This window comes from Nomascus leucogenys, chromosome 3, assembly GCF_006542625.1.
Source record: "Nomascus leucogenys isolate Asia chromosome 3, Asia_NLE_v1, whole genome shotgun sequence".
Classification (NCBI taxonomy): Eukaryota; Metazoa; Chordata; class Mammalia; order Primates; family Hylobatidae; genus Nomascus; species Nomascus leucogenys.
The window spans coordinates 70,097,769-70,116,454 of record NC_044383.1 but is presented as its reverse complement, the minus strand read 5'-3'; positions in this window follow the sequence as shown (position 1 = coordinate 70,116,454).

Below are 18,686 nucleotides of genomic sequence, written 5' to 3'. Positions count from 1 at the left end.
GAACTCCTGACCTCACGATCCTCCTGCCTCAGCCTCCCAAAGTGTTTGGATTACAAGCATGAGCCACCACGCTTGGTCAAAAAAAGCTGAAATTTTAAAACATGTGTTATTATATTATTTTCGTTTGTGTATATTTATTTTTTTTAAATGGAGTCTCACTCTGTCGCCCAGGCTGGAGTGCAGTGGCATGATTTCGGCTCACTGCAACCTCCGCCTCCCGGGTTCAGGCAATTCTCTACTTCAGCCTCCAGAGTAGCAGATTGGCTCCTGCCACCCACATGTGCCACCTGTGCCACAGGTGCCGCCCACCATGCCAGGCTAATTTTTGTATTTTTAGTAGAGATGGGGTTTCACCATGTTGGCCAGGCTGGTCTTGAACTCTTGACCTCGTGATCCACCCACCTCGACCTCCCAAAGTGCTGGGATTACAGGCATGAGCCACCGTGCCTGGCCGCCAAATGATATATTATTTACAAATGCGTATGACCTTATACGCAAGGTTGAATGCAAATATACTCTGGGGTAGGCCTAGCTCACCTCAGGGACGAAGTCCTGCCTGAGAGGGCTGCAGCCCATCATTTAATCATATCTTCTGTCACTCAGGGCCTGAGAGGGTGAGGTTTTAAACGTTATACAGGCTGGGCGCCATGGCTCATACTTGTAGTCCCAGCTACTCAGGAGGCCGAGGGAGAAGAATTGCTTGAACCTTAGAGGCGGAGGTTGCAGTGAGCCATCATGCCACTGCACTCTAGCCTGAATGACAGAGCGAGATTCCGTCTCAAAAAAAAAAAAAAAAAGTTATCCAATCAGTGACTCTGGGCTGGGAACTGTCCAATCAGGCATGCAGCTGGAGCCAACAGGGCAGCTTCCAGGTTTGGTGGGGCCTTTGTCTCTCACTGCAGCTTGAGTTCCAGGTCTCATCTTCTTTCCCTGTAGATCCACAGCTAAGACGCTGGGACCCCCGGAAGCCTTGAAATGGCGACAGTGCCAGGAATGGGAAGCACTTTGTTCTGTGGGGTTCCCAGCTCCTACTTTTGCCTATTAAAACTTTATGGGAGTCATTCCAAAATATTTAAGAATTTAATTAAAGAGTGGTTTTAGAATTGTGGAGCACCCAGCTATGGTTTGTAGTTTGTGGTCTATGGGAGAGGCTTGAAGGAAAGTGTTTTGTGTCAGGCATCTGAGCCAAAGCTCAGCCATTATAACCCCTGTAACCAGCATATATATGTCCAAATGGCCTGCAGGAGCCAAGAAGTCTGGAGCAGCCAAAAAAACACAAAGAAAGTGAAACACCCAGTTCCTGCCTGCCCACCCTCCATTCCTCCTTCTTCCCTCTTAACCTGTGTTCTAAAAAAACTCAAAACCTCTTCAACTCTCACCTGACCTAAAACCTAAGCATCTTATTTTCTTCTGCAACACAGCTTGGCCCCAATACAAACTCGATAATGGCTCTAAATGGCCAGAAAATGGCACTTTTGATTTCTGCATCCTACAAGACCTAGATAAGTTTTGTCAAAAAATGGGCAAATGGTCTGAAGTGCCTGACGTCCAGGCATTCTTTACACATTGGTCCCTCCCTAGTCTCTGCTCCCAGTGTGACTCATCTCAAATCTTTCTTCTTTCTCTCCTGTCTGTATCTTCATTCTCCACCCCAAACTCTGGGTCTTTTAAATCCTCCTTTTCTAAGGACCAATGTGAACTTTTCCCTCCTCCCCAGGCTGCTCCTCCCCATGCCAAGCAATTCTTCCTCAGCCTCCACTCCCCCACCCTACAATCCTTCTATCACCTCCCCCCCTCACACCTGGTCCAGCTTACAGTTTCATTCTGTGACTAGCCCTCCCCAACCTGCCCAACAATTTCCTCATAGAGAGATGGCTGGAGCTGAAGGCATAGTCAAGGTTAATTCTCCTTTTTTTCTGTATCCAACCTCTCTCAAATCAGTTAGCATTTAGGCTCTTTTTCATCAAATATAAAAATCCAGCCCAGTTCATGGCCCATTTGGCGGCCACCCTTAGACACTTTACAGCCCCTAAACCATGAAGGGCCAGAAGGCCATCTTATTCTCAATATGTATTTTATCACCCAGTCAGCTCCTGACATTAAGAAAAGCTTCAAAAATTGGAATCTGGCCCTCAAACCCCACAACAAGAATTAATCAATCTCGCCTTCAAGGTGTTCAACAATAGACAAGAGGCAGCCAAGTGGCAACATCTTTCAGAGCTGCAGCTGCTTGCCTCCGCAGTAAGACAAACTCCAGCCATTCCTTTGGCACACACAAACTGCAGACCAACCAAACTGCAGCCTCCAGGCACTCCTTTAAACCCTCCTCATGGACCATGCTTCAAGTGCCACAAAACTGGCCGCTGGGCCAAGGACTGCCCACAGCCCAGGATTCCTCCTAAGCCGTGTCCCATCTGAGCAGGACCCCACTGGAAAACAAACTGTCCAACTAATATTGCAGCCACTTCTAGGGCCCCTGGAGCTCTGGCTCAAAGCTCTCTGGCTGACTCCTTCCCAGATCTCCTTGGCAAGACTGATGCTGCTCGATCGCCTCGGAAGCCCCCTGGACCATCATGGATACCAAGCTTCAGGTAATTCTTACAGTGGAGGATAAGTCCATCCCCTTTTTAATCGATATGGAGGCTACCCACTCCACATTACCTTCTTTTCAAGGGCGCATTTCCCTTGCCTCCATAACTGTTGTGGGTATTGACGGCCAAGCTTCTAAACCTCTTTAAACTGCCCTACTCTGGTGCCAACTTGGACAACATTCTTTTATGTACTCTTTTTTAGTTATTCCCACCTGCCCAGTTCCCTTATTAGGCCAAGACATTTTAACAAAATTATCCACTACCCTGACTATTCCTGGACTACAGCCGCATCTCATTGCCACCCTTCTTCCCAACCCAAAGCCTGTTTTGCATCCTCCCGTTGTATCTCTCTACCTTAATCCGCAAGTATGGGATACCTCTACTCCCTTTTTGGCAACTGACCATGCACCCCTTGCCATTCCATTAAAACTGAATCACCCTTACCCCACTCAATGCCAGTATCCCATCCCACAGCAGGCTTTAAAGGGACAGAAGCCTCTTATCACTCGCCTGCTACAGCATGTGCTTCTAAAGCCTACAAACTCTCCTTACAATTCCCCCATTTTACCTGTCCAAAAACTGGACAAGTCTTACACGTTAGTTCAGGATCTGCACCTTAGCAACCAAATTGTTTTGCCTGTCCACCCTGTGGTGCCCAACCCGTACACTCTTTTGTCCTCAATACCTTCCTCCACAACTCACTATTCCATTCTTGATCTTAAAGATGCCCTTTTCACTATTCCCTTGTACCCCTCATCCCAGCCTCCCTTTGCTTTTACCTGGACTGACCCTGACACCCATCAGTCCCGGCACCTTACCTGGGCTGTACTGCCACAAGGCTTCAGGGACAGCCCTCATTACTTCAGCCAAACCTTTTCTTATGATTTACTTTCTTTCCACCCCTCTGCTTCTCACCTTATTCAATATGTTGATGACCTTCTTTGCAGCTCCTCTTACCAATCTTCACATCAGGACAGTATCCTACTTCTTTAACATCTCTACTCAAAGGGGTACCAACTATCCCCCTCTAAGGCTCAAATTTGTTCCCCTAGTGTTACATATCTCAGCATAGTCCTCTGGCAACATACATGCACTCTTCCTACAGACTGTGTTCAGTTAATCTCACAGACCCCTATCCCCACCACCAAAGCAACAACTCCTTTCCTTTGTAGGCATGGTTAGATACTTTCACCTTTGGATACCTGGGTTTGCCATCCTAACAAAACCATTATATAAACTCACAAAGGAAAACACAGCTGACCCCATAGATCCCAAATCCTCTCCCCACTCCTCTTTCCATTCCTTAAAAACAGCTCTAAAAACTGCTCCCACACCAGCTCTCCCTGACTCATGCCAACCCTTTTCATTATACACAGCCAAAGTGCAGGGCTGTGTGGTCGGAATTCTTACACAAGGACTGGGACCATGCCCTGTAGCCTTTTTGTCCAAACAATTTGAGCTTACTGTTTTAGCCTGGCCCTCAGGTCTGTGTGCGGTGACTGCCACCACTCTAATATTTTAGAGGTCCTCAAAATCACAAACTATGCTCAAGACATGCTCAAAATCACAAACTATGCTCAACTCACTCTCTACAATTCTCATAATGTTCAAAATCTATTTTCTTCCTCTCCTCACACCTGAGGCATATACTTTCTGCCCCCTGGCTCCTTCAGCTATACTCGCTCTTTTTTGAGTCTCCCATAATTACCATTGTTCCTGGCCCAGACTTCAATCCAGCCTCCCACATTATTCCTGATACCACACCTGACCCACAAGACTGTATGTCTCTGATCCACCTGGCATTCACTCCATTTCCCCATATTTCCATCTTTCCTATTCCTCACCCTGATCACACTTGGTTTATTGATGGCAGTTCCACCAGGCCTAATTGCTGCTCATCAGTAAAGGCAAGCTATGCTGTAGTCTCTTCCACATCTTTCGTTGAGGCTACTGCTCTGCCCCACTCCACTACCTCTCAGCGAGCCGAACTCATTGCCTTAACTCGGGCCCTCACTCTCGCAAAGGTACTGCACGTCAATATTTATACTGGCTCTAAATATGCCTTCCATATCCTGCATCACCATGCTGTTATGTGGGCTGAAAGAGGTTTCCTCACCACACAAGGCTCTTCCATTATCAATGCCTCTTTAATAAAGCCTCTTCTTAAGACTGCTCTCCTGCCAGCCAAGGCTGGGGTCATTCATTGTAAAGGACACCAGAAACCAACTGATCTTATTGCTAAAGGAAATGCTTATGCTGACAGGACAGCAAAAGAAATAGCAAATGCCTCCACAGCCACAAATATTCCAGCCCTCACTCCAAAAGGCCAATATTTTTCTTTCTCCTCTATCACCCCCACTACTCCTCTTCTGAAAACCTGCTCTACCAGTCTTCTCCAACTCAGGGCAAGTGGCTCTTAGATCATGAAAAATTTGTTCTTCCTCAGCTTTATCCAGGAAACAAAGATTATTTTACTTATTATCTCTTCTGCATAGGATCTGCAATCACAACTATTGAACTTCTCCATTCACATCGCCACCTACACCTATGGAAAAAGGGTAATATAATAGGTGATTGGCTTAACAACAGGGAATCCTATTCATATGATGGAAAATGGGGACAAAAAGCTTTGGTACGTAAAACATTATTCCTTCCTTGGTCTAAAAACTCATCGCCACCTACATTAAAGCTAATATGCCTGATTACTGTTTTTAGATAACTTATTTTATTAGGGCAGTTCCAAGCTCAAAAATATGCTAACTGGCACCTTTCTAGCCACATAAAAAATGCACCCTAGACCTGAAACTTACTGGACTAACTCATTATAAAATTTTCTTTAAGGTGTCCATGCAGTCCCTGGTCATGCTTGAAGCAGTCCTGAGAAATATCACCCCTACCCCAATGACCCTCACTAAAAAGTTATATTTTCTTTATCTTTTCTTATAACTTTATATTTAAAAAATAAAAAGACAGGAATGTCAGGCCTCAGCTGAAGCTCAGCCATTATAACCCCTGTGACCTGCACATATACGTCCAGATGGCCTGCAGGAGCCAAGAAGTCTGGAGCAGCCAAAAAACCACAAAGAAGTGAAACAGCCAGTTCCTGCCTTAACTAATTAACCCACCTTATGACATTCTACCATTATGACTTGTTCCTGATAAAGCTGCCCCTCTCCTATCTCCCTTTGCTGACTCTCTTTTTGGATTCAGCCCACTTGCACCCAAGTGAATAAACAGCCTTGTTGCTCACAGAAATCCTGTTTGGTGGTCTCTTCACATGGATGCACTTGACATTTTGTAAAATGCATAATGAAGAAAACCAAATTTAGTAATTGGTTAGGTACAATTACGTGGTTTCTTAATTTGTACTGTTGTGGGCAAGTAAGGAACTGGAGAGACCAAATGGAGTGCAGGAAAGTGTTTATTTAAGGTGTACACTGGCACAGCGGACACGTGTCCTGAAACTCTGAGCCCAGAACAAAGAAAACGAGTCCCCTTTCAGCATTTTAAGGTGGGCACTGTGTGAAGCAGGAAGCAGGCTTACAGAAACGAGAACAAAGGCTGTCGTGACACTTTTGCAACGTGTCTTACATCTCTGGGAAAACTTGGTTTGCAGCTTATGCTTATCTGTCTTGTGACCTTGCAGCTGTGCAAGGAAGAAAGAAACGAGTTTACAGAGCCTACAGAATATGTGGAAGGTAGATATGGTTAATGTTTCTTGGGACAGACAGTTAATATTCTCTTCTCACTTTAACTTCAGGGGGGCTACTTAAATTCTTTTTAGCCTTGGTTAATACAGCAATTCATTCTATGAGCTATTGTTATTTCTATTACTATAATCTTTACTATTATTACTTATGCTATTATTCTGTTATTTTCTCAAGTTCCTACTTCAATAAAGGTGAAAATTTCCTGGTTATGTAATCAGAGCTTAATTGGCAGTTTATATTTGGTGAAGCCTGAATTTTGTTTCTCTGAATGTAGTAATTAAAAATAATGCACCTGAGTTAGTTTTTTTTAAGTAGGAACACAGGGACTAGAGACACCTCAGTCTAATTGCCTGCCACTTAATTATTTTCACACTCCACGGGGAGCTGATTTTCTGCTGCATTTTTCACCTGTGCCCCAAGCAGGGTCTTCAGTCTAAACCCCCATGCCCCATATCTCCAGCCTCACTCTGGCTTGCAGTAAGATACTAAATTTCCAGGTTCTTCTGGCATTCCCAAATGCCAGCTTTTTCTCCCTAATTCACATTATCACTTCTTTGTCTTTTAGTGTACTTTTTTATACCATATTTTAATTAATTATTTTTTGGCAAAGCATTAAATGGTGCTTTTAATAAGTTGTATGAACTGTTTGTAAATATTTCCCATGAGGAGAAAGCAAATAATAATCCCCTGATGCTGTATTGTAGGAAATCTCTGGGTCTCGTTTTATCTTCTCTAGGCACAGAGATCTTATTGGAATCTTTTTGGGTCAAAGTTCTGCCTTGGAAAACTTATGGGGTGATGTGTCCTCAGTCACCCTTTAGTTTTTTGCTGGTCCTGGGTTTAGTACTATCTGGGGATAAACCAAGATATCTGCCATGCTTATGTTAGCTTGAGTGTCCACTGGATATCAGCTTCTGGTTTATTTTCTCCCTTAGGATGACCTAAAGTATGGAGTGTATCATTTCAAGGGAGCAAGTGGATACCCTGGGGCTAAGAGTAATCTTCTGGTATACTCTAACTTTGAAAAGGTGTTAAAATGCCTTCACCCAACCCAGCTTTCATTTCTTGGAGACAAATTGCTGGCCAGACAATCAGATGCTGATAATGAGGGGAAAACACAGACATAATTTCTGCCCCCTGGATTCTGTAAGGGGGCAGAAGAATAGTGAAATATAGTAAAAGAAAAAGAGTAAAAAAAAATTGAGCCAGACGCGGTGGCTCATGCCTGTAATCCCAGCACTTTGGGAGGCCAAGGCAGGCAGAGCACGAGGTCAGGAGATTGAGACCATCCTGGTTAGCACAGTGAAACCCAGTCTCTACTAAAAATACAAAAAATTAGCCAGGTGTGGTGGCGGGCACCTGCAGTCCCAGCTACTCAGGAGGCTGTGGCAGGAGAATGGTGCGAATCTGGGAGGCAGAGCTTGCAGTGAGCCAAGATCGCACTACTGCACTCCAGCCTGGGTGACACAGTGAGACTCCATCTCAAAGAAAAAAAAAAGTGAAAAATTTGTGACCAAAAAAATAGTATTGGAACAGAAATTAAAAGAAATTAAAGAATGTGTAAGCAGAAACTCAGTTGTATGTAAGAAAACCCAATTCCTCCTGAGAAAGAGAAAGAGCTGGAGTCCTTTAAAAATTAACTGCCTGTTTTCCTGTGGCTAGCAAGCCCTCTCTCTCCTCCTTTCCCAGGCATTTTGAAGACCCTGTTTCTCTAGCTGTGCAGGTGCAAGGTCACTAGATAGATAAACTCAAGTTGTAAAACATGTTTTTCCTTGGAAAGTAAAAAATTATGTAATGCATGTCTCAACTAATTGAATAACTGTCTTTCTCACTTCTGTAATATGCTTCTTCCTACACAGATCTCCCCCTGCTGCCCCACAAAATGCTTAAAAAGTAACTTAACTCTTTGTTCAGGGCTCAGTCCTTTGGATGTTAATCCGACTAGGCCAGTGCACCTAAATAATAAATATCCTCCTCAACCGCATTGGTCTCTCTGATTTCTTATCAATTCCACTACATTTCTGGGGGCTTGTCTGGGATTGGAGATGACAGATTTACTGTCTCCTTTGCCTGTGGGACTAGGGCCCTGGGGCTGGGGGAGACCCGGCATCCAAGGCGTGCCATGGGAGAGCTTCACTTGGATAGAGACCGGCTCTCCCCACATGCCGGCACCCTGCCTGGCAGCACAACAGAACTGGGGATGGGCTGCAGGACAATACCAGCACTACAGGAACCATGGTAAGGAGTAAGGGCCCAAGGTAGGAATGCCCATCCCATAGAGATGAAGAGGAGCTTGATCACCTCCTGGGGACTGGCCACTAATCCAACCCAGAGTGGCTGGGGGTGGCAGGAGTGGCCTGCCAATTTGGATGAACCTCATGTCCCCACTAACAAAGTGAAAGTGGTTCGCTGGATCTGGAGACAGGAATTGGGAATGTGTGGGTGCGTGTGAACCTACCTGGGACATGAGAGGAGGCTTGTTTCATCTGATGAGGAGTCCTGGGGTATGAGTGGTGTATGTGTGTGAATGTGGGAGCCTAAGTAGCTCACCCAGGACAAGAGAGAGGCTCATTTCATCCAATGAGGGGTCTTGGGGCAGGGGAGGTGTGTGAAAGTGTGTGAATGAAACTACCACTCTTAATGTTCACAGTGCAAAAGGAAAGGACACTGGAAGGATGAAGGTCAAAAGAATAAAGAAAATGGTCAAGGCCATGGTATAAAAAACCACTGGCCAAGGTCTACTGCACCCAGGAAAAACCCAGACCCCCTGCACCTGCTGTGGAAGGCAGAATATAAAGTGTCACGAAAAAAAGCTCAAATCTCCTCTGAAAGTGCCCAGTATTTAAGCTTTTATGTAAGCCAAGAGGAAAAATGCCTTAGTAGTGAACAAAAGCAGGCTGTTTGTGCACTTCCTACTCCAACCACCCTGCATCAAATAATAGCGTTCCTAAGGGCAGCAAGGTTCTGCAGCATTTAGATCCTAAATTTCTTGCTCATCGCTAAGCCATTATATGAAGCCACAAAGGGGAGGAAAGAAAAAGACCCTCCTCTAGGGGGCCAACCAAGAGAAGGCTTTTAAAGAAATCAAAGAAGCCTTAACTCAGGCCCCAGCTTTAGGACTGCCAGATCTAACTAAGCTTTTCTTCTTATATGTCCACAAGTGAAAGGGAGGCCATAGGCGTTCTAACTCAAGCCATAAGGTCATGGCATCACCCAATGACATACTTACCCAGGCAATTAGATTCTATGGCACATGGATGGCCTCCTTGTTTTAAAGCACTAGCTGCCACTGCCCTATTGGTGCAAAAACACTAATAAATTGACTTTAGAGGCTGTGAATATCCTAAACCCGGCTACCTTGCTCCTCATCGAGTCAGTGCCAGGGGGGCCCCCTTCTTTGCTGTGTGGACATGGTAGATAAAGTGTTCTCAAGCCAGAGAGATTTAACAGATTGGCCTCTTGGGGACCCAGACATTGAATATTTTACTGATGGAAGCAGTTTCATACTAAAAGGAGTTCACTGAGCTTGGTATGCAGTGGTGACCTTGGACTCAGTAATAGAGGTGCAGTCTTTGCCTACAGAAAACTCCGCTTAGAAAGCCGAGCTGATAGCTCTGACAAGAGCTCTCTGGCTAGCAAAAGACCAAAAGACAAATATTTACACAGATTCCAAATATGCTTCTGTCACTTTGCATGTTCATGATGCTATTTACAAAGAAAAAACACTTTTAACTGCTGGAAGTAAAGAAATGAAATACAAGGAAGAAATTCTACAGCTCTTAAATGTATGGGCCCCAAAAGAGGTGGCAGTGATGCACTGCAAGGGGCACCAAAAAGCAAGAACACTAAAGGCTAAAGAAAAAAATACAAAGGCAGACAAAGAGGCAAAGCAGGCTGCAATGACAACTCCATTTTCTAAAGACGAAGCCTTAGCTATGCCTCTCCTCCCGGAGATTCCCCTCCCGGAGATCCCAAGCTACGCTCCAAATGAAAACGCTTGGTTTGGTCAGAAAACAGGAAAATATATTAAAGATGCATGGTGGCTATTCTCTGATGGGAGGCTAGCCACCCCAGAAACAGTAGCCCAAGGTTTGTGAAGCAGATCCATCAAGGAACACACATTAGAAGAATGGCCCTAGAGACTTTGATAGGTTGATATTTCTATGTGCCATGGCTCTCTGCCATCACCCATGCTGTTTGTGAACAATGTCTATCCTGTGCCTGGAATAATCCAAAACAAGGACCTACTCGGCCCCCAGGAGTTCAGGAAACAGGAGCCATGCCCTGTGAAAAACTGCTTATGGACTTCACCTAACTGCCCTGAGAGGGAGGGCTATCAGTACATGTTGGTGTTCCTTTGCACCTTTTCAGGATAAGTCAAGTCCTTCCTCACCCAGACAGAGAAGGCACTAGAGGTGACCAAAGTGTTGTTAAAAGACATTATTCCCAGATTTGGACTGCCTCTAAGATCAGACAATAGACAAACACTTGTGGCTGAAATAGTTCAGGACTTAACTTGACTATTAAAAATAAAATGGAAATTGCATACAGCCTACAGGACGCAGAGCTCAGGTAAAGTGGAGTGCATAAACCAGACACTCAAACAGCGAGGAAATTTTGTCAAGAAACTCATCAAAGGTAGGATCAGGTCTTGCCCATGGTTCCCCTGAGTCAGGTGCACCCCCACCAAACAAACTGGGTACTAGCCCTATAAGATTTTGTTCAGCTGGCCACCCCCCATCATAAGTCAGATTCAAGGTAATCTCTATAAACTAGGAAAACTAACTTTGAGAAGGCAAATGCAGGGTTTAAATATGGCCATGCAAAAGATGCATGGCTAGGTGTAAAAAAAAATGCCTATAAATCTAACGGACCCAGTACAACCTTTCAAACCTCAGGACTTTGTTTAGGTTAAAAAAATGGAATCTAACCACTCTGAGACCCATAGAGGACGGGCCCCATATTGTAATCATGTCTACTCCCACTGCTGTTAAAGTCGCAGGTGTCACACCTTGGATTCACCATAGTCAGCTGAAACCAGCCGCAGCAGTGACTCCTGATGATGACCAGTGGATTAGCCAACAAGACCCAGATTACTCCACCTGAATAGTCCTACAGCAAAACCCACCCACCAGTAAGAAGGACAACTGCCCTGCCCTGACCACACCGGAGGCTGGTCAGTCTACGCATGGCTGAAGCTTGACGATCCTGCAAACTCTACTGTAGTCACATCCCAAAAGTTGACTAGTCTACGCACAGCTGAAGCTAAGAGGACCATCTTCAGATAACTAAACGTAGATACAATTAATAAGCCTAGTTATAATTCTGTCGATACTGATTGTTCTGTTGTTATTACTGCAAATGCTTCAAATGTCTATGCCCAGAGGAAGGTTTGCTGTGCCCATGTGTAGTGTAAGCATGTTTCTATTACATGCACTGGTGCTCTTACCATTTCTGCCTATACTAAAAGGGGAGAAATCTCTAAAATAAATGTCCACACAGTGTAGACACTGCCTGGGTAAGGAATACCATAGTTACAACTCTACTGGACGATACCTACTATAAATGTACAGAAACCAAGTTAGGAACCTGCACCTACAACCAGACCACCTATTTAGTCTGTGACCCAAGAAACAATCAGCTATATGTGTGTTATGACCTCACGCTCTTACCCTATGAATTCTGGTTTAAAGTACATACTAAATCAGAGAAAAAATAAAAAGGAGAGCTTATAGCTTGAACCAAAAAAGCCACTCCTTCCTATAAATGTCCTATTTCCTCGTACTTTGATGCTTGCCATGCCACTTATGTTCATAATCCCAAAAACCAGATTATAAGACAAAGACATCCAATCCTTTAAATTTTACTATCTTAAAGCCAGAGCTACCTTTTTGGTCTACAGGACAGACAGCACTATTACGAGTTGATAGACAAGGAGCAGGCCTTGGAGTTCCATTACTAATTGTCAGAAAGACTAGAAGGACTCAAATGCGTTCAACCCTACGATTCTGGGTCCATAAGTCAATCTATAAGCATTTTCATCAGACAGTGCCTGAGCTTCCCCCATCAACTGAAAACTTATTTGCTTAACTAGCTAAAAACACAGCTGGCAGCTTAGGAATTTCCTCATTCTATGTATGTGGAGGAACTAATATCAGGGACCAGTGGCCATGGAAGGCAAAGAAATTAATGCCACAGGATAACTTCATTTTGCTTAACCCTGCCAGTGAACCAACAGCCTCAGCCAGTGTTTGGTTGTTAAAAACCTCCATAATTGGAAAGTACTGTATCACCTGATGGGGAAAGGCTTTCACAGAGGCAGTAGGAGAAACAACCTGCCTAGGGCAACAGTATTATGATGAGACTAAAAACAAAACTCCATGGAGAAACGATGAGAACGACTCCTACTTACCAGATCCAAACCCTTTCCCTCGATTGTCTACTCTAAGCCACACTTGGCATCAGCTAGAGGTTCCAAATGCTTGAAAGGCACCCTCTGGCCTATATTGGATCTGTGGAGCACAGTCATATCAGCAACTGTCAGCTAAATGGACAGGGACATGTGTGTTAAGAACAATCAAGCCATCCTTCTTTCTAATTCCTCTAAAGCAATGGGAACTCTTAGGATATCCAGTTTATGACGAAAATAAAAGAACTAGAAGAAGCATAATCATAAAAATAGACACAAATATCAAAAAGGATGTAGACATAGGAAACTAAAAAGGTAATGACCTCCTGAATCATTAAATATTATAGGCCAGCTACCTGGGGGCAGGACAGGTCATGGAGATACTGCACCCCAATCTATATGCTCAACTGCACCATAAGGTTGCAGGCAGTCCTTGAAATTATAATCAATGAAACATCAAAGGCACTAGATTTATTGGCAATACAAGCAACACAAATAAGAAGTGCTATATATCAAAATAGATTGGCTTTAGATTACCTCTTAGCCTCAGAAGGGGGAGTATGTGGAAAATTTAATTTAACCAACTGTTGTCTAAAAATTGATAGTAATGGCTGAGCTGTCATGGAAATCACAGCTAGAATGTGCAAGTTGGCCCACGTTCCAGTTCAGACATGGTCCAGGTGGTCCCTGGATTCCTTTTTTGGAGGATGGTTCTCAAACTTCAGAAGATTCAAAACCCTCATTGGTGAGTTCTTGCTTATTCTTGACATCTTCCTCATCCTCCCTTGCCTATTATCCCCTGCTTATTAGCAATATTCAGTCAACTATGGAGGCAATAATAACCCGACACACTACCAAGCAGTAGATGGCATTAACCAAATATCAGCTGCTGCCAGTAGAAGAAAAAGCTCAGCTCCATGAAGAGGTGGCAAATAGTGATGTATTCTATTAACAACTTTGTTATAAAAAGCACCAAAGGGGGGAAATGGAACAGAAACTAAATGAAATTAAAGAATATGTAAGCAGAAACTCAGTTGTATGTAAGAAAACCTAATTCCCCCTGAGAAAGAGAAAGAGCTGGAGTCCTTTAAAAATTAATTGCCTGTTTTTCTGTGGCTAGCAAGCCTTCTCTCTCCTCCTTTCCCAGGCATTTTGAAGACCCTGTTTCTCTAGCTGTGCAGCTGCAAGGTCACTAGATAGATAAACTCAAGTTGTAAAACATGTTTTTCCTTGGAAAGTAAAAAATTATGTAATGCATGTCTCAGTTAATTGAATAACTGTCTTTGTTTCTCGCTTCTGTAATATGCTTCCCCTGCACAGATCTCCCCCTGCTGCCCTACAAAATGCTTTAAAGGTAACTTAACTCTTTGTTCACAGCTCAGTCCTTTGGATGTTAATCTGACAGGGCCAGTGCACTTAAATAATAAATATCCTCCTCAACCCCATCGGTCTCTCTGATTTCTCATCAATCCTGCTACAGTATCCCAAAGACAAGCAACAAAAACAACAAACTGACTCCAGTGAGATGGTGTAAAAGCTTGCAAAGTAAAATGCACCACTGCACTCCAGCCTGGGCAATAGACTGAGACTCCATTTGAAACAACAAAAACAACAAAAAACAAACAAAATTTATTAAACTTTCAAAATACAAAAGCATCATCAAAAAGTCATAGCATTTCTATACATTAGTAACTATCTCAAAATGAAATTTTTAAAAAGGATATCTAAAATTCATATGGCACCACAAAACACCCTGAATAGCCAAAGCAATCAAGACAGAAGAAGTTAAGGTATCACCCTTGACTTTGAAATACACTACAAAACTATGGTAACCAAAACAGTATGGCACTTGAATAAAAACAGAGATATAGGCCAATGGAGCAGAAGAAAAAAAGAGCAGAAATATATCTGTGTATTTACAGCTAACTGATTTTAAATACAGGTGACTTTTTTTTAAGGGAAATAATAGTATCTTCAATAAATGATGTTCAGAAAACTTTATATCCACATGCAGAGAAAAACAAGTGAGACCCTCATCTCACACCATATGTAAAAATAAACTCAAAATAAATTAGCCACTTAAATGTAAGGCCTAAAACTCTTAAACTACTACTACCAAAAAATAGAGTGAAAGCCCCATAACATTGGTCTGGGCAGCAAGTTATTCGATTTAACCTAAATATCCCAGGACACAAAAGGAAGAACAAGTCAGTCAGATCAATTCAAATTAAAAAGCTGCTGCACAGAATCTGATACAATGAACAGAATGTGACAATTAAAAAGAGAAAATATTTGCAAATTATACATGTGACAAGGGGTTAATACCAAAAATATATAAAAAACTCAAATGACAATACAACAAAAATAAGTATTAAAAATAAGTAGCTGAAATAAGTATTTTTCAAGAAAATACATACATAATGGCTAACTGATTTAAAAATGCTCAATGTCAATTATCACAAAAAGGCAAGCCAAAAAAGAAAAAACAAAACTAGGAGATATCAACTCATTCCTGTTAGAATGACTCTTTTTTATTTTTTTTGGTTTTCAAAAAATTATTATTATACTTTAAGTTTTGGGGTACATGTGCACAATGTGAAAGTTTGTTACATATGTATCCATGTGCCATGTTGGTGTGCTGCACCCATTAACTCATCATTTAGCATTAGGTATATCTCCTAATGCTGTCCCTCCCCCCTCCCCCCACCCCACAACAATCCCCAGAGTGTGATGTTCCCCTTCCTGTGTCCACGTGTTCTCATTGTTCAATTCCCACCTATGAGTGAGAACATGCGGTGTTTGGATTTTTGTCCTTGCAATAGTTTACTGAGAATGATGTTTTCCAGTTTCATCCATGTCCCTACAAAGGACATGAACTCATCATTTTTTATGGCTGCATAGTATTCCATGGTGTATATGTGCCACATTTTCTTAATCCAGTCTATCATTGTTGGACATTTGGGTTGGTTCCAAGTCTTTAACAAATTTACAAGAAAAAAACAACCCCATCAAAAAGTGGGCAAAGGACATGAACAGACACTTCCCAAAAGAAGACATTTATGCAGCCAAAACACACATGAAGAAATGTTCATCATCACTGGCCATCAGAGAAATGCAAATCAAAACCACAATGAGATACCATCTCACACCAGTAAGAATGGCCATCATTAAAAAAAATGAGGAAACAACAGGTGCTGGAGAGGATGTGGAGAAATAGGAACACTTCTACACTGTTGGTGGGACTGTAAACTAGTTCAACCATTGTGGAAGTCAGTGTGGCAATTCCTCAGGGATCTAGAACTAGAAATACCATTTGACCCAGCCATCCCATTACTGGGTATATACCCAAAGGACTATAAATCATGCTGCTATAAAGACACTTGCACACGTATGTTTATTGCAGCACTATTCACAATAGCAAAGACTTAGAATGACTCTTATTAAAAAGTGTTGGTAAAGATGTGAAGAAAAGGGAAGGCTTGTGCACTGTTGGTTTGGAATGTAAATGAAGACAGCCATTATGAAAAACAAAATAAAGATTTCTCAAAAAACTTTAACTACCATGTCATAATGGCAACTGCACTACTGGATATATATCCAAAACAAATATAATCAGAATGAAGAAACATTTGCAATTCTATTTGCAGCACTTTTCACCATAGCCAAAATACAGACTAAACAGATTAACATCTAATGAGTAAATGAAGACAATGTGGTAGATACACACAACGGAATATTATTTTTTAAATAAGAAAATTCCTTTTCTCTTGAGATCGAGTCTCACTCTGTTACCCAGGCTGGAGTGCAGTGGCACGATCTCAGTTCACTGCAACCTCTGCATCCCTGGCTCAAGGGATTCTCATGCCTCAGCCTCTGGAGTAGCTGGGATTACAGGCATACACTACCATGCCCATGCCCAGCTGAGATTTTTTTTTTTTTTTTTGGTAGAGATGGGGTTTTTCCATGTTGACCAGGCTGGTATCAAACTCCTAGGCTCAAGCAATGCACCTGCCCTGGCTTCCCACAGTGCTGGGATTACAGGTGTGAGCCACCACACCTGGCCTTAAAAAAAAAAAAAAGAATAAAATTATATTATTTTAAATCACATGGATTAAGTTGGAGGACATTATATTAGTTGGGATAGGCCAGGCACAGAAAGATTAATATCTCATGACTTCATCTACACATGGATTCCAAAAAACTTAATCCCATTGACATATAGAGTAAAATGGTGACCATCAGATGCCAAGGTATTTAGAAGAAATGGAAGGTTGGAAAAAGTCTGTCAAATAATACGTAATTATAGTCAAATAAAGTTCAAGAGATTTATCGCACAACATGGTGACTATAGTTCATAATAATGTATTTGGATTTTTGAAAAATGATAAAACAATGTCACGTGGTCTCACCACAAAAAAATGTTAACTATGTGAGGTATTAATTACCTAAAAATAGTAACTTAACAACGTACATATACTTCAAAATATGTTCTACAGAAAAAGTACACATTTTGTCAAGTTAAAATATTTTTAAAACATTATAAAAGAATAACAATGTGTCAAATACTGTGTCTGTGATTATTTTGGCTAAATAGTATGAAAATACATAGTTTGGGGACTATTGTCATTTAATTTTTTAGTCATAATCATAGGAACTCTGATATTTAACAGCATGTTCAAAATATGTTCTACAGAAAAAGTACACATTTTATCTGTCAAAATATTTTTAAAACGTTATAGAAGAATAAGAATGTGTCAAATACTGTCTGTATCTTTGTGATAATCTTGGCTACAGTATGAAAAATATGTATTTTGGGGCTATTATTGTCATTTGTCAGTCATAACTATAGGAACTCTGATATTTAACAGCATGTTCTGGACCCAGCACATTGCATGGGAGAAGCCAATGTACTTTAGGATTTTTACTTTAAGCTTGGGGCACCTGGAGTTTCTGGTGCTGATGGTAATGGTATGAAAGACACTAAAGGGGCAGGTGTTGCTTATGGTCCCATGACTGGCCAGTCTGTAAACACAGTAAACTAGTTTGCATGCAAAATAACAGAATGTTTTAATCCAAAAGTTGTCATGATCTCCAAATGTTTTTCAGAGAAAATGACCCAGGAGTTGGCTACAGCTTGGTCTAAAAATAAAAACTGTAGACTAAACTTCTCCCACTAAAAGAAAAATTATAAAAAATGAAATTTCTCCAAATTGTAAAATAATATAGAAAAGACATATTTTTCTAAATTTTAAATTCAGAGATCATTTCATTATTTTGCAATCTTTACCACCACACTTAAAAATAAGAGATTGTGCACGGAAATGTAAGTTGTGCTGTAATTATATCATAGAAAATTAAATTCGTGGCCAGGCACGGTGGCTCATGCCTGTAATCCCAGCACTTCGGGAAGTCCAGGCGGGCGGATCACGAGGTCAGGCGATTGAGATCATCCTGGCTAACATGGTGAAACCCCGTCTCTACTAAAAACACAAAAAAATTAGATGGGTGCGGTGGTGGGCACCTGTAGTACCAGCTACTCGGGAGGCTGAGGTGGCAGAATGGCGTGAACTTGGGAGGCAGAGCTTGCAGTGAGCCCAAATCACACCACTGCACTCCAGCCTGGGAGACAGAGCGAGACTCCGTCTCAAAAAAATAAAAAAATAAAAATTAAAAAAGAACATTAAATTCGTTTACTATTAACTCTCTTAAAAATTTAATTTCCATATTTTCAAGCAAGTTCTATATTTGCCACACTTTGTATAAGAATCTAATAAGGTTTTTCTTTTAAAAACAAAGAAATGCAATGCTAATTTAACCTTCTTATCTGTGGACAGTGTGCGCCTTTTATCTTTTTTTTTTTTTTTTGAGACGGAGTTTTGCTCGTCCAGGCTAGAGTGCAATGGCGCAATTTCGGCTCACTGCAACCTCTGCCTCCTGGGTTCAAGCGATTCTCCTGCGTCAGCCTCCCGAGTAGCT